At 37.6% G+C, this 18,066-nt stretch overlaps 1 protein-coding gene across 24 annotated transcripts in view; it reads right to left on the bottom strand.

Moving 5' to 3' along the window:
* LOC106054261 (twitchin-like) overlaps positions 1–17,130 on the bottom strand; it is a 175,176-nt gene extending 158,046 nt beyond the window's left edge. For 16 of the 24 annotated variants that reach the window (XM_056044307.1, XM_056044323.1, XM_056044319.1 and 13 more), the window contains exons 1-2: positions 3,915–4,051; positions 3,440–3,585 (exon numbers count right to left, since the gene is read on the bottom strand). The gene's annotated coding sequence lies outside the window, so the exon portion shown is untranslated. Of the gene's footprint in view, positions 1–3,439; positions 3,586–3,903; positions 4,056–16,941 lie in introns of those variants that run through there. The other 8 variants (XM_056044313.1, XM_056044315.1, XM_056044314.1 and 5 more) reach the window with 5 other exon arrangements.
* Positions 17,131–18,066: the final 936 nt, after the last annotated feature.

The raw sequence follows: 18,066 nt of genomic DNA, 5'->3' as shown, positions 1-18,066 counted from the left end.
CAGAAGACACATTACATATGTTCAATATGGATTATTTTTTACAAAGCTATATCTCCGTCTGTCTGTCTGTCTGTCTGGTACAAATCTTGTACACATTATTGCTTCCGCTTCCCATTCTTGGATCAAATTGAAAATCTGCACAATTATTCAGTGTCAAAGACACTACATGAATCAATAAAAAAAAAATTTAAAAAATTAATTAGTGTTAATCAATTAATTTTGTTGTATATATAAAATGTAGATACATCTTGCAGTATTGAGATATGGCAGTAATTGTGCTGTTTTTTCTCTTATATAAGCTTTTTTTTTTTTCTTAAGTATTTTTATATTTTACTGTTTTATTAAAAGATTTTTTTTAATGTCGAGACTTCATACAAGTTATCGATCTGGATCTAGAGCGTGCCCCGAGCATTGATTCAATCTCATCGGTCGTCAATTTCTAGCCACCGTCGAGAGTAGAACACATTTAATGTGTCTTGTGTCTTGGTGACAGACTGGTTGACCAGCATGTTAATGTGTGGGCTGTCTGGAGTGAGGACAGTGATCAGTTAATGTTAGTGTTGATATGCTGACACACTGAACTGGTTGAAATTATACATAAAAAAATGTGGAAGGTGGGGCTAAGGGTCACAGGGGCAGGTTGTCACAAACACTATATAGATATAGTTTGATATGCTCTCGTAGGTATACACTACTTTTGAGATGTTTACGGAAACAAATAGGTCTACAAATAGTTATAAAATGAGTCGATGCCTTTTCAAATTTTAAAGTTATCAGGCTTCATTGTTTTGACTGTTAGGAAAGTGGAATTTTATTTTTGCGCAATTTTGTTGTACTACACTTATAATGTTGAAATGATTGTCCAACATTACACTGTTTTATGTCTCTATGTAAATGGTATACGGATGTATGCAAACGCGACATGAAGCTCTTCAAAATCGACACTAGCAGCTGGGAAAAAGTGGCACCAGATGGAGAGCGAGCATAAAGGAAGGGTCCCAGATTGCAGATGTCTAACACAACAATAGTAGAAAAAATGGGGAAAATGCAACGGCGCCTAGTGATTACAAATGCCCTACCTGTGACCGCAGCTGTGTATCAAGGATCGGCCTCACACAACAAGTAGCAAAGGGAAAAGATCGTCTCTCGATACGTAAAATGCCACAGAGGGTATAAGTTACACATTGAAATCGCTTTTTTTTTCTCTTAAAGCTCGACCCAGTAGCTAACAAAACATTGAATCTGGTGAGATTTTCATTGCACATAGTGTGTACATAGTGTGTAACTTTGTAACACTGTACATAGTGTGTAACTTGTTAGTGCCTGCTCATATCAACGTTTGGTTAATCATATTTGGTTGAAAGCTCTGTCAAAATAAATAAAATCTGAGCGGCCGAGTCATAAAGTAATTGTCTTCCGAATCGAGATGTCTCGGGTTCGAATCATTGAAGACTGTGAGTTTGAATTTCTGAATTTTTAAGACGCTTTAAATCCACACAACTCTAATGGTTACCCGATATTGGTTGGGCTAAATAAGCGGTTGGTCGTTATGCTGGCCACATGACACCCTCGATCTTCCCTAGTGCTATTAGAGCATGGAATGGGTTGCCTGAACTAGCCAAGAAAACCAGTGACTTGGCAGAATTTAAGTGCATGACTGAATGCATGACGCGTAGGACGTAATCATCTTCTTTTTTGAAGTAACGTCTGTATTATATAAGATAAGAAGATAAGATAAGATAACCGTAGGACATGTTTTGTAAAATGTTTGTAAAATGTTTTACATGTTTCGGGTGTTCCTTCAGAGTTAAAGATAGTTTACTTCCTAGTCCAAACCTCCCGCAGGACGACGGGGGATGGGAGCGGGCAGGGTTTGAACCCGGGACCATCGATAAATCCGAACGACAGTCCAGCGCGTAAACCGCACGACCAGGCAGCCATCCATAGACATAGATTTGAAAGGACTACTTCACATTTTTTTTTACTTATGTTTAAGACGCATGATAACATTTGTCCGAGAGATATAGACAGGGAGTTCAAAACACTAAAAATAAAAAGCTGATTTAAACTCCAAGGATGTGTCAAGTCATTATTTAGTTGCATTGTGACATGGAATAGACGTGAAGCACGAAATATATTCTATATGGGTGCTAAGGATGTTTCAACGTTGCGAAACAAGCGGCCACAGTTGAATTGTGGGCTAGAAATCTCGTTTTGGGGTGTTAATCACATGGTCAAGAAACAGTCGACGTAAGATAAGACAGACGTACCTTGATTTGGCGTAAGAAGGTGTTACTAGCGTAGCTACTTATATTTGACGAATTCCATTGTGGATTATATTGTGATTTGATTATATTGTGAATTAAAGTGAAGTAATATATGTGATTTAATGATGGCTGGGAATGCCACTGAACTTTTTATTCTATTTTATGCAAATAAATATATTGTCTGCTGGTTAAGGTTTTGCTTGATTACTATTAGTATCTGTTGTGCTGTGCTAATGATATACGAGATAAAAAGTAGTGCAAGAACCCTAGTGAAACAAAACATCTTTAATTATTTTAATAAGTACAATCCAATGTCACTCAGTAAGGAGATGCCAGGAGGACAAGTCTCTCTGCTTCTGTTTAAACTGTTTGTGTGGTTAGCGCTCCGGACAATCAACACAATGATGTCGGATTCGAACCCTGCCCTCCACCACCCCCCTACCGTCCTGCAAGAGGTTTGGGTTTGGACGCAGGGGCGGACTGGTTATATGGGCATTCGGGTAAATGCCCGGTGGGTGGTACCTAAATGGGCCGTGAAGGCCACCTAAAGAGCCTCATGGATGCCACAAAAGATTTTATAGTTTTCTGTTGTAAAAGGGGCCTCCTGAACATCGTGTTTAGAAAAATATATTAACCGACTCTTACAGTGTAATGCTAATTTAATCTATCACATTTTTCGAAATATAGGCCTATAATAGCCTACACCCGTAGACAGTGCTACTAGTAGGCTTCATCCTTGAAGGGCCTACATACTTAGCGATTGAAAAGCAACACAAGGCCTATATTTCTTATAAAGAAATAAAGATCACTGTATGCAAGCGTAAAGTTATCGATACATTAGCAAACTTAACAAAAATGATTTTTAGCCAAGGTAAACTAGCACTGGATGCCCATTACATGGTGATATACACGTTATGGGCCGTAATCGGCCGTATGGTATAGAAATGCATTGGCCGATTTTGACACCCAGTCCTTCTCTTCTTGGACGTACTTAATTAGGCCTATCTTCATTTCTGAATGAACGTCTTAGCATTTAAAGTCACGTGACGAGACCCACGTGACACTCTATTATTTCATACTCGAATAATATTTAAGACAGTCAATTACACGTTTTAAATCTGGGATAAAGATTAAAATTTGAAAAAAAAAATTAAATTGGTCCATCCTCTTACCTGGAAGTGGATAATCCGAGTGTGACTTAAACTTTGATTTGAATCAATCAATATTTGGTTCCTTGGTCAACAAAGAAATTCCTGAGACTAAAATGCTGAAGTGTTAAACTTCAGACGAAACTGCAGCTATAATAGATGAAGGCACTCTAAAGTATCAAAAAGTGATATCTTATAGATTTATGCCAAGTTGGCTACTTTAGGAAATATTGTGTTCGTTAAAATTTTCAACCTAACTGGCATAATTGAAATATCGTTATTTAAATGCTGTGTGCTTTAAATTAAATTAGCATGTATAGAAAACATAAACATTTTTTTTTATTTTGGAAATAGTTTAATTGTTAAGAACTAAACAAGTTATAGATTTATACATATTTATGTCATTAAAGTTTAGCTCTCAGATTAAATAATGCTTCAGTTATTTTTTACTTGCGTGTATGCTTTACTATTTATGCTTGCTTGTTTACCCTAAATTTACCGAAGAATTAAAAGTTTCCCTGTCCTGCAGATGTTTCCATTACAGTGGGTTGACCCTCCTGTTGAAACACGGAGAGAGAGAGAGAGAGAAAGAAAGATGCCCAGGAAGAACAAAAAATGTGGAGGCTAGAGCTAGGAGGGGCTCAGAATAACAAAACAGCATCTTAGTGCCAGTAGACGCTGCCAGCCGGCGTGTAGAGACTTTAATTAACAGACAGGTAAGGGCGGGTGTACACGCGGGGGCTGTGCTACAACACGGCAGGTACAGCATCCCCGAGAGGGGTCTGACCAACTGAAGACAGAAGCATGAATTAGTGTACAGTAGCTCTGAGATGGATGAAATTTAGATAGAAGAATAGATTGGCGTACAAAAGGCTTCAGCCAAGACCTATATATTATACCTTGACTGGAAAGCGGAAACAAATTCTTATCCGATAATGATCAGATCACGGACCTATATATATATATATTGTATGTAGGTAACTCTTTTTCAAGCTGTAAGAAAAGTCGCCCCGAATATATGAAAATCAATCTTCTCTGTCTTAGAAAAGTAATGATCTTTAGTTTTCAAAGTTTAGAAATAATGCAATATCATTTGGCGGATTTTTTTTTTTTAGATGGACTATTAATCACAGAACTATATATACACGCAAATATATGAAATAAAGCCATTTCCTGTTAGTTTCCATTGAGATAATGTTTCGGATATCCTAGATCAAAATAATTCACGTCATTGATTTTTATTTTTATCATCTAATGTACATTTAACTAGATTGATTACCTGAATCTTTCTAGATTTTGTATCTAAAAATTGCGAAATAATAATAACGATATCTAAATCTTTCTAGATTTTGTATCTAAAAATTGCGAAATAATAATAACGAGAAGAGAGTGCTCTTATTTTCGATGTTCAATTACTAGACCTAGATCTAAACATTAAATTATTTGTTACATAGGTTAGGGTGGAAAAAAACAAACAACTTTACTACATATAACTACTTTACAAAACAACGCTTTGTTTCAGCTTTTTCCCCCCTTTTTTTTCACATTTTTTGTAGTGTTAAAAGATCTCCGTGTCCAGTCTAGATATAATATTTATGCGACAGTAAAATGGTCCCAACTTCGATGGGCTGGAAATGTAGTCTTCATGCTAGACAATCGCTTCCCAAATGACTTCTATACGGGGAGTTGTGTGCAGGAAAGTGCTCCCAGGGAGGTAAATAGAAGCGCTATAAAGACACTCTCAAGAACTCCTTCAAGGAATGCGATATCGACATTCACAGCTGGGAAGCACTAGCTCTCGATCACTCCTCATGGCGTGAAGCTGTGAGTCTCGGAGTCTCAAGATTTGAAGCAAGAAAAGTGGCCAGGGAGAAAGAGCGCCGAACCAACAAAAAGCTGAGAGAAGAAGCAGGTCAATCTGCTACTCACCAAATCTACACATGCCACCTATGCAGCTGGCTTTTTAAAGAGAGGATTGGATTTAACAGTCATCTTCGAGTCCATAGGAAATGAGAAATGTGCTCATCTTCGATCACGAAGGAGGAGCTCTATATATAATATTTATAGGTCTGTGGCTTCAGCTTGATGACGTAAGATGCTAGTATGGTCTAGAAAACTTGTACACTTGATGGAAGAATGACTATAGGAACAAGTTGGAGAGTAATTGATGAATTTATGATTGAAGAATGACTTTGTGTACAAGATTTAGAGTTTGAAACATAAGATAATATATTGGTTTTGTCTGTGTACAAAACCTGGCAAACAGAAAAACTTGGAGAAGGACAAAATTTAATGAAAAGAAAAACACTTGATAGAAGAATGTCCTTAAGTTACACGATTTATTGTAATTTGTGAGCTTACGAAATAATGGCTTTTTGTTGAGGATAGAGACAACTGATAAACCTGATAGAAGAATGATTTACATTTACAAGATTTATATTAACTGATGAATGTAAAATACAATGACTTTATGTACAAGATTTAAAATAATACTTAGGAAAGTAAGTTAATAAAATTCCCCTTTCAGACCATCCGGTCTATAGGTTAGATGATGTAAAGGTCAACTGTTTCTCTTAACGAAGGTGTCACGTGGCAAGCTCTAAGACCAACCGCCTTTACTTTTCCCAAATAATGTCAGGTACCCATTAGAGATGGGCGCCCTAAAGATCCCAAAATTAAAAATTCACCAGGATTCGAACCTAGACCCTTCGATTTGGAATCGGAGCGCTTTAACACTCGACCACCGGGCCTCCTTTTGTCCTGGATCATGTGTGCTGTGCTAATCCAAGAATATGTCAATTCACTCAGTCAAAACTAGTCTAGCGACATTTTAATCAAAATGATAGACGTACTCAAGGCTTCTGTATACTTCAACTGATGCATTTATTTACAAACGGGATGCTTGTCTAGTCGCCATATCCGTAGTTTAGTTATCCGCCTCTATCACTATTCAACCGTCTCTAAACTCTAGCCATCTGGTTCTCCAAGTACGCTTATACTGCCACGTCATTCGTCTGTCTGACTACGTCACTACTTTTACCGTCGCTATAGAACAGCGGTTCTCAACCTTTTAAGCTTGGCGACCCCTTTTTACTACCCCCCCCCATCTCTGCCGCGACCCCCCGCCATAACATACACAGCTATAGAAGAACACACTAAATACAATCCATATTTTCGATGGACTTAGGCGACCCCTGACAAACCGTCAATCGACCCGTCAAGGGGTCGCGACCCACAGATTGAGAACCCCTGCTATAGAACAATGCACAATATATTTATCTACAAAACTAACATACTCTCTAAACTAGGTCACTACACTTTTCACACTTAATCCTCTAAACAGAAGACTAAATCTTAGTTAAATGGTGTGGTACTACTGATCGGCTCAGAATAATCATACATACACATTTTTCTTATCATACACATATTTATAATCACATACACACTTACAATTTTATACATATTCACAATCGCATATACATTCATAATCACATAGACACTCATTGTGACATACACATGTATGATCACAAGTTAGGCTAATAATAGAATATGCATCCTCAGTTTGGGACCCCTCAACTCAAGAAAACATTAAGAAACTGGAACAGACACAAAATAGAGCAGTGAGATTCATAACAAACGAATATTCACATTTGACTAGAGTAACACCTTTAGTAAAATCACTAAATTTAGAAAGCCTTCAGGATAGAAGACTTACAAGTAAAGTAGCAATTATACATAAAACACTGAACCATAATCTTCAAATACAAAAACAAAATGTAATAAAATACTCTGAAAGACACAAAGATAAAGGCACATTCCTCGTCCCATATGCTAGGACAAATTTGTACAAATACTCCTTCTTCCCTAGTGCTATTAGAGCATAGAATGGGTTGCCAGGAAAACCAGTGACTTGGCAGAATTTAAGTCATTGGTTAATATGCATGACTGAATGCATGACACATAGGACGTAATCATCTTCTTTTTTTAAGTAACGTCTGTATTATATAAGATAAGAAGATAAGATATACACATACACATTTTTTGTTACACTGTAAGTCATTTATAATATTGCAACCCCCCCAAACAAGTGTGATCTTATAAATTTTTAATCATAGAGGTAAAGCCTGGAATAGTTACATTCGCTAGTGGTCTCCGTACTTCTATGTGGCTGTGACAGACGAACACTAAAAGCTTTGGCTACTAGAAGAATTCAAGACTTTGAGAGTAAATGCTACAGAAAAATGTTGGGTATCAGATACCAGGAAAGAAGATTAATGTTTTGTACTGCTACAAGTCAAAACTCTGGCTGGCAAAAAATGGAAGAACTGTGAAGAGACGAAAGCTGAGTTGGTTTGGGCATATTCTAATCTTATCTTATCTTATATAATACAGACATTACTTCAAACAGGGGCGTTGCTTGGAATTTGCCATCATTTGGGGGCCCGGGGGGCTTGACCTCTTTAAGGTCCCTGCATTTTGCATAATATTTAATATTTAATGTAAAAAAAACACACTCATTTGGGGGTCCCCCTCAAATGGGGGCCCGGGGGATTTAAAAATTCTCCCCCTCCTTCCCCCCACCCTAGCTACACCACTGACTTCAAAAAAGAAGATGATTACGTCCTACGCGTCAATCATTCAGTCATGCATATTAACCAATGACCTAAATTCTGCCAAGTCACTGGTTTTCCTGGCTAACTCAGGCAACCCATTCCATGCTCAAATGGCACTAGGGAAGAAGGAGTATTTGTACAAATTTGTCCTAGCATATGGGACGAGGAATGTGCCTTTATCTTTGTGTCTTTCAGAGTATTTTATTAAATTTTGTTTTAGTATTTGAAGATTATGGTTCAGTCATGGGTTCAGTGTTTTATGTATAATTGCTACTTTACTTTTGAGTCTTCTTGATTTGACCTTATTAAATTAAATTAATTTATGGTTAATTTGTGTTATATAAAAAGAGCATGCATTCTACCATAATTATATACCTAATACAACATCTCCTGATTACATACAAAAAAGTTATTGAAGTTTAATCATAACAGGGTTGTGAAACACAAATGAGCACAATGAATAATTCCATCGAAACATGGGAAAATAATTACTAGTAATATTTGTTATTAAAAAAAAAATAGAAGCGGGGCCTCGCAAGCATCCATTAAATAGGGCCCCGCAATTTGTAAGGCCGGCCCTGAGGACACAGGTATAACCCCCAAGCGCTTACGTCTAATCACACACGTATGAGACTATGTTTACAAATATGTGTTTCATTTGCTGAGGAATCTCTTCTTCCCCCTCCCCCCTTTTCCTACTAAAGAACAAACAAGGAACACACACACACACACACACATACATCACACACACACACATCACACATATCTACAGGTACAGAGACCTTGATGCTCCGACCTAAGCACTGATTGCTGACATAACGTTTTTTGTTTGAAGCAGTATGATTCTGAGGGAGAGCGAACGCAGAGTGGCGTCCAACGTAAAGTTTGATGATTAAATGTCATAATAAAAACGTATTATCCCCCTTTAATTACACTCGCACAAAACAAACAAAGAAATACAAGAAATCTTTCAAACAATTAAAAATAAAAAAAAAGGTAAGTATGTTATTAATCTTCCGGAAATTAAGGCAACGTGAACTGTTCTTATTGTTGGGTTATTTAGCCGTCTGTCTGTCCGTCTGTCTGTCCGTCTGTCTGTCCGTCTGTCACATCTATATAAAAAAAAACGGTGTTGTTTTGTTGATGGAGTCGTGATTTCGGTTGTAGCCTCAAGATGGCTGGTTTTGTGGTAAGCTTTATTGACTGTTGTTTTTAATAGTCCCGGGTTCGAACCCGGCCAACTGCCATCCCCCGTCGTCCTGCAAAAATGCCTGGGCTTGGATGTAATAATCTTTAAATCTGAAGGAAAATCAGAAACATGTAAATCAAAACAAATTGACCGCTTGCTATATTTACCCTTGGTATAGACACTTGAAGAAGTTCGAAATCTTCTTGAAGAAAAAAACACAAAAAAACTTGACTATGTTAACAGATAGATACAACATTTAATTTGAATGTAAAAAAGTTTGAAATTTAAATTTCAGGATGTCAAATGATTGAAACTATAAACTCTCTTCAAATCTAATACAATAAGAGAAAGTGTATCTGACGTACGTCTCTTCCTTCTCTTACATTCATTCTCTTCTATGGAAAAGACGAATGTATTTTCAAATACAAAATCTTTATGTTTACTTATTATCCTTATCCTTATATTCAGACTGGGCGCTGCGCAATCCGTTTCGCATAGGGCCCAGCTATTGTTAGGGCCGGCCCTGTCACAAGGGAAGAGGAAGGCCACGAACATAAAGAAGAAAAGAAGAAGCATAGATATCACCCCTCACACCTCGCTAGATATTGTATGTTACATCACCCTGTCTATTGTCGTCAAAGCTGATCAAATGAAGATAGAAAAAACACCCAGCTTTATAATCGAGTCATACTTGTACAAACATTTGTTATGGGAGACAATGGATGTGCCAGGTTGGATTATTGGTTTTTCTTTTTTTTTCTACTTGATTTTTAGCTAAATCTGATAGTGACCAAACAGACCAATGCTGGGGAGACAAAGTTTGCCACAGTTCTTGCTTGAATGAATCGTGCTGTCGTATGTAGGGCAATAGCAGTGCCGCCTTAGACATAGGAAAACTAGGCAGTTGCCGAGAGCCTCCGATTGGTGGGGGCCTCGCAAGGACTAAAAAAAAAAATTAGAGACAAAATTGCGATACTTGGATCAAACAAAGCAGAACTCTGACTCGTCTGCTAGCGTAGCTCTAAGTCTCTACTAAGATTCAAGACGGCTTACGGAACGCTAAGGTAATAACACTATATGAATTTTTCTTTTATTTGGTGATTTAGATATAGATACAACAAGGTTTTATTTCATTACATAAATTTCTTATTTTTTCTATTTCAATTGGAACCACCTAATTCACTTTGCCTAGGGCCTCCAATTATCTAAGGCCGGCCCTGGCTATGAAAAATTCTCCCTCTTAAGCATGGCTGCCTCAATCCTATTTATCTATGACAGGACCGTACCAGTAGGCAGAACCCCGTCTCCATACTGCCTAATCTTGGACGATTTCTCCTCAAAAACTTTCAATAAAGCCTTATTCCATAGTTCCCGCTTGCAGACGTCTCTGTATGTTAATCGCGGACGTCCCCTACAGATCCTCCAGCTAACTCAGCATTCATTGTGCTACCGTGTAATATCAATACATTCTAGAGTTATAACAGAATTTTTTTTTGGCAGAGATGATCGGTGTCTCACATGCAAGTCTCTTGGCAAGTACTCTCACAAATTGGCGCATAATCAAACCGGTCCATGCATTAAGTCACATGCCAGAGGAGAGTGGTTTCTCCATCGTCTGAACATTTTTAGAAGATCTATCGTCTGCTAGTTTCTAGCTTCTGCTGCATAACAATCACTGACCTTCACCCCCGAGCCTAAGCATATAACTGTATTACTGTAAAAAATGAATATAAACATTATATCTTATCTATATATATAATCGTCGAATTCGCCCTACCATGCGAGACAAAACGCATTCACGTCGACTCTCTAACCTTCGATAAAAAAGTCATGGAAGGATAACTCTTTTATTTCTGCAAGTCGGACTAGAGTTATCCCACGTAACTTTCGCTGCGATAGAAAGCGCGGCTCAGAAAAAAAAGAGGGGGGGGGGAGAGAGAACAAGTAATCTTGTCACTATATAGTTCGTCCATCGTGGTTCGATGATGACCACTTTTGTCATCCAGGGGGGCTGAGGGCTTTGCACTGGGGTTTGGTGCCTCCTCATGTGGCTGCTGAGACCTACGTGAGCCCGGAATGTTCGGCTGCACACCGGGCAGGTTATTCCATCTGGAGCTAGTGTCATTGGTCTTATTTTTCTTCTCTGGCGCTTTTCTTCTGCCAGCGCTGTTCTCTTGTCCTCATCTTGTCCTCACTTGTCCTCATCTTGTCCTCACTTGTCCTCACTTGTCCTCATCTTGTCCTCACTTGTCCTCATCTTGTCCTCATCTTGTCCTCACTTGTCCTCATGTTGTCTTCACTTGTCCTCATCTTGTCCTCATCTTGTCCTCACTTGTCCTCATCTTGTCCTCACTTGTCCTCATCTTGTCCTATCTTGTCCTCATCTTGTCCTATCTTGTCCTCATCATGTCCTATCTTGTCCTCACTTGTCCTCATATTGTCCTATCTTGTCCTCATCTTGTCCTCATTTTGTCCTATCTTGTCCTCATCATGTCCTATCTTGTCCTCACTTGTCCTCATCTTGTCCTATCTTGTCCTCATCTTGTCCTCATCTTGTCCTATCTTGTCCTCATCATGTCCTATCTTGTCCTCACTTGTCGTCATCTTGTCACTAAATAGCGGCGTATGCTCGTCTTATATTATACAGACGTACTTCAAAAAAAAAGATGATTACGTCCTACGCGTCATCCATCTAGTCATGCATTTTAACCAATGACTTAAATTCTGCCAAGTCACTGGTTCTCCTGGCTGGCTCAGGCAACCAGGAATAACAAGCTGTTCAGAGCAAATATAGTCATAACCTTAGAGCTAATGAATGTAATAGGTATGGCATCTTCGCAAAAAAAGATATATAAACGTATCCAGTCTATATAGATCTATCCAGTCTATATAGATGTATCCAGCCTATATAGATGTATCCAGGCTCTATAGATGTATCCAGTCCAGTCAACGAGTTAAGTACATTAGAAAAGATAGAAAATATTACTTTCTGGACGTCCAGCGAAACTTCGGGTCAAGACCTTGACCAGTCTGTGTGTAAAGAAACACGCTGGCCATCAGAAAAAAATCAAAAGAATGCTCAAAGAAAGGGTCAGGAAATATTGTAGTTTTTTAGAAGCGTCTTAATAAAAAATAAAGACAGAACGAGAGGCATCGGTTTTACGTTTCGAATGTTCCTTTAGATTGAGGATCATTACACCATAGCCCAAACTTGGAAACCATCGAAATGACAGTCCAGAGCCCATACCACACGGCTGGACATTTGGCCTCGAAGCGAAAGTCCAGAGATCATACCACACGGCTGGACTTTTGACCTCGAAACGATTGTCCAAAGATCATACCACTTGGCTTGACTTTTGGCCACGAAATGACAGTCCACAGCCAATACCAGACGGATGGACATTTGTCCTCGAAGCGAAAGTCCAGAGCCCATCACACGGCTGGACATTTGGCCTGTAGACGACAGTTCAGAGCGGAAATCACACGAATTAATAATTGATTTATATTCGGACTCGGGACGACAGTCTAGACTAGTCTAGAGTGTATCTCTATGTAACTTTTGGATTTTTCTTCATTTTAATGTGTGTTTAGTAAAAGATTGAAGAATAAATTTATTAATTAATAGAACTATCTCAATTAAAAACTTTTTACATTTGTAGTTGGAATGGGGCTATGAGGTTGAGAATTAAAACAAAACAAAAATGAAAATAAAACAATCGCAAAGTTGAATAAACAATGTTCTGATCTGTTTTGAACAGTGTTTATTTCCCTTTAACTTCCACTCAACTCCCCTGCTGACGCATTTCAAATACACAACAAGATTTATCAACGTCATGGGAGAACGAACTTCTCCACATTCTTTTTATACTATCAGTCTCCATCGTTCTTTCTTTTTCTTTCAGTCTCTCTGTCAGTCTTTCTTTTTTTCTTTCATTCTCTCTCCACCATTCTTCCTTTTTTCTGTCTCTCTGGTCAGTCTTTTTTTCCCTTTCATTCACTCTTTGCGTCATTTTTCTTCCCCCCCCCACCCTCCCTTAAACTGTGTTCCTCTCCGTGTCGCCCCCCCCCCCACTCTTTACTCATTAGATATAAAAAGATTTGAACACAATTAAAGACAAAAATCTTTGAAACTAATGAGTTGTATTAGAGCACACACACACACTCACACAAACTCAAACTCACACACACACACAAACACACACACAAACACACACACTCACACACATTCACACACACACACATTCACACACACACACAAACACACACACACTCACACATTCACACACACACACTCTCACACACTCACACACACACTCACACACACATTCACACACACATTCACACACACACTCACACACACATTCACACACACATTCACACACACATTCACACACACACATTCACACACATTCACACACACACACACACGCACACACTCACACTCACACACACACTCACTCACTCACACACACACTCTCACACACACTCACACACACACTCACACACACACTCACACACTCACACACTCACACACACACACTCACACACACATTCACACACACACAGAACCTTTCCATGAAAAACAGTGCATCGTGGACGCTACTAAATAAAAAGAATTTTTTTTTTGCTGGGGGGGGGTAACTTTTCTAATTAAAATTTCTTCTTAGTAGTATTACAATTCCTCTAACTAGCTTGCAAAATCTTTATGAGTGGACGGAGACACTAGTATTCAAAAGCTAACTAGATCCTCGAAATAAAGAATCACCCTTTGTGTCAGCACTTTGTGATTTTACCATCACAAAAGAGATACAAGACACCGATAGCAAAGACAAACAGACACAAACACTCTTTTGTTCCCCTGGCAATCAAATCATTAAATAAGAACAATGTGATATAAACTTTGTCACATGTAAATTAGGAGTGAGTCTGGTGTGAATGTACACTTTGGTTTCTTATAGTTATAATGTTTTTTGTTTGGTGTAATGCACAAATTGTAAAACAAATTTCCATACGGACAATAAAGATTATTATTATTATTATTAAATCACAGACAGCAATATGTATGTCAAAGTATGACATCAGATGATACAGGTAAGATACAGAAGGGCGTCATCAGATGATACAGGTAAGATACAGAAGGGCGCCATCAGACGATACAGGTAAGATACACGAGTGTGAATTTAGGTATGCGGTTAAGATACATATGTATGACATCAGGTAAAATATAGGCAGGAGCGGCTTTAGATAGTTGAAGTCTAAGGCCAAGTGAATTTGGTGCCCTCAAATGAAATCGAAAAATACAAAAACAAAACCGCGAAAAGTAAAATTACGAAATCTATTTAAAACGTAATGTACTCGAACAGAACGTTGTGCGCAAGTTTCGCTTTTTTTCTATAAAATTTCTTTTTGAGTTCTATGCGAGGCACCCGTCTATCGGAGGCTCTATGTGGCAGCATAGTTTGCCTACGTTTAAGGCCGGCCCTGATACAGGTCAGATACAGAAATGTAACATCCAATGATACTAGTAAGATACAGAAGTATGACAAGTAATAGAGTTTTAAAAAGTGTGAATTTAGGTGTACTTATAAAATGCAGAAATTTGACACCAGATGATTCTGAGATGATACAGGTAAGATACAGAAGATTGACGTCAGATGATACAGGTAAGATACAGAAGTATGAGTCAAGTCATACAGTTAAATACAAGAGTGTGAATTTATTTCTACAGGTAAGATACAGAGGGTTGTCAGAAGATAAGTTACAGAAGTATGGGTCAAGTATGTATACAGTTAAGATACAAGAGTGTGAATTTAGTTACACAGGTAAGTTACAGAAGGTTATCAGATGATAAAGGTAAGTTACAGAAGGTTATCAGATGATACAGGTAAGTTACAGAAGGTTATCAGATGATACAGGTAAGTTACAGAAGGTTATCAGATGATACAGGTAAGATACAGAAGTATGGCATCAAGGGATACAGGTAAGATACAAGAATGTGACTTAAGTTATACAGGTAAGTTACAGAAGGTTATCAGATGATACAGGTAAGTTACAGAAGGTTGTCAGATGATACAGGTAAGTTACAGAAGGTTGTCAGATGATACAGGTAAGTTACAGAAGTATGGGTCAAGTGATACAGTTAAGATACAAGAGTGTGAATTTAGTTATACAGGTAATATACAGAAAGTTATCAGATGATACAGGTAAGTTACAGAAGGTTGTCAGATGATACAGATAAGTTACAGAAGGTTGTGAGATGATACAGGTAAGTTACTGAAGGTTGTCAGATGATACAGGTAAGTTACAGAAGGTTGTCATATGATACAGGTAAGTTACAGAAGGTTGTCATATGATACAGGTAAGTTACAGAAGGTTGTCAGATGATACAGGTAAGTTACAGAAGGTTGTCAGATGATACAGGTAAGTTACAGAAGGTTGTCATATGATACAGGTAAGTTACAGAAGGTTGTCAGATGATACAGGTAAGTTACAGAAGGTTGTCAGATGATACAGGTAAGTTACAGAAGGTTATCAGATGATACAGGTAAGTTACAGAAGTATGGGTCAAGTATGTATACAGTTAAGATACAAGAGCGTGAATTTAGTTATACAGGTAAGATACAGAAGGTTTTCAGATGATACAGGTAAGTTACAGACGTATGGCATCAAGGGATACAGGTAAGATACAAGAGTATTTTATCAGGTGGTACAGGTAAGTGAAAACTATGACATGAGGTGATAAAGGTAAGATACAGAAGTAGGCTATGACATAAGTTGGTACAGGTATGATTCAAGCGTATGAATTTAGATATACAGGTAAGATACAGAAAGGTGACATCAGCGTATACAGTTAAGATACAGTAGTGTGTCATCAGGTGGTAAAGGAAAGATACAGAAGTATGACTTCTAGCGATGCCGGAAACATCAATTTTTATTTCAAAATTAGAAAAATCGATGCACATAGAATATTAATTAATGACAACACTTATTAATAATATAATTAGTCAAATGTGCATGTTTTAGATGAAATTATATTACAAATTATGTAATTACAAACATGTCTATATAAAAAAAAAGCAGTTTGCTCTGGATCGATATTAGAGTCAGAAAAAATATATACTAATTTGTAATTATATAATTTAATAATGATTTAGTTAAGAAAATGATTTCCAGACACATACAAAAATAATTATATTAAATGCTTATATTTATCGTAAATATTTTACTGTAATGTTCAGATTTCCCAAACAATGTAAATAAAAAAGCAAAATAAAAAATAATTACTTTAAAAAAAAAGCTTATATTAAGTGTAGTTTTATCAGTGTCTCTTAAGTTTAAAAAAAGATAAGTCTAATTTATTGCCTTACATTGTATGTTTGAGAATTAAATTTGTGTTTTTGATAATGACTATTGCGAAAGAACAAATTCGCTTTAAAGATGTGCACTGTATGTTTTTAATCACATCTTCCCGTTCATTGTTAATTATAACTTAAAGTATGCACTTCCGATAGAAGATGAAAGGGCAGGTGGTTTCCGGTTTAATCGGATGTACATGCACTGATTCAATAATATGAATACCGGAGTTAATGCCCTTGCGGATTCTTACGCGCTGAAGAAAGGGTGCGTCTAGTGTGAGGCCGGAGTTAGTAGCGAGAATAACACAGATAAACAAAACACACACACACGCGCGCGCGCGCACACACACCCAGAGACGGGCCACCTACCTAGTTTAAAGTATCCCAGAAGCCAATGGTGACACTCACTCTAGAAGATGACCAGTAGAGAAGAAATAGTGGAAGAGGGACTAGACGTCTCGTGAATTTGGCACCATGGGCCAAATATGCAAGCAATCTTTTTTGAGCAAAGTGGAAACTTTATCTACCGATGGCTCTCGCCTTATAAGTCAAGCCGCCCCCCTCACCTGCGCTCACTCAGAAAAACACCTCGACCCTGAGCTCCGTGCCATATATAGAGCTGGGGCCAGCCAATCGTCGCGGAGTGTGGGCGGAGCGTACCTGGCGCGTGAGAGAATGAGCAGAAGATGCAATATGCAATACTCCGGTGGATCTCAAATTAATGGTACTATCAGGCAGAAGAAACTATTGTCAGGAGAATGTGCCTTTCGTTTCTTTTTGTTTATTGTAAAATAGTACCAGTATTTTTTATTTTGTAACAAGAGAAGTCAGATTATTTGTTTCGAGCCTTCTCAGATCTTTATTTTTACTTTACTGGTTATTGAATATTCCCATCTATGGCGGATAACTATCAATAGCTAGTTTTAAGGTGTATCCGGTGTAGGCCTATAACTTTTGGAAGTGTTGGTCATCTATGTATTTTAAAAAGTATTTCATATTTGTGCGCCTTTTTGTAGAAAAAAACAACTAATATTTAATTTTTGACAACATCGATCTTGCAATATGGCGTCCCTGACATTGCTTTTTTAAATTTTTTTTTAAATCTCACAATCTTCATTTTTTTTTTTAATTTTCTTTTTTTTTTCCTCTGGGTTTCATCACCTTCACATTTCTACATATCGCTTGACTTTCTTTTACTATGCCGTTGTATTTCATGGCTCAAAGTAGATCTAAAAAGTGTTGTTTTTTTTTATAAATATGCACATAACTAGGAAAAGTAAAAGGGAAAAAAAATTGAGATTAAAAAAAAATATATAAGAGATTATTCAGCCTTTCTTTTGTATTCTTCTACACATGAATGGTTAGTTTTAAAAGCAGTCCGTCACTGATAGAACCTACTTCAACGAGATAACCAACTGAGAAGAGGAATGAATAGGGTCCACTATGCCGATATGCTTCAAAAAAATAGAAGAATCTTTAGGTCACAGTACGGAA

Source organism: Biomphalaria glabrata, chromosome 10 (assembly GCF_947242115.1).
Source record: "Biomphalaria glabrata chromosome 10, xgBioGlab47.1, whole genome shotgun sequence".
Lineage (NCBI taxonomy): Eukaryota > Metazoa > Mollusca > Gastropoda > Planorbidae > Biomphalaria > Biomphalaria glabrata.
The sequence above is the reverse complement of the archived record's forward strand: the minus strand, read 5'-3'. Positions and strand labels throughout refer to the sequence as shown.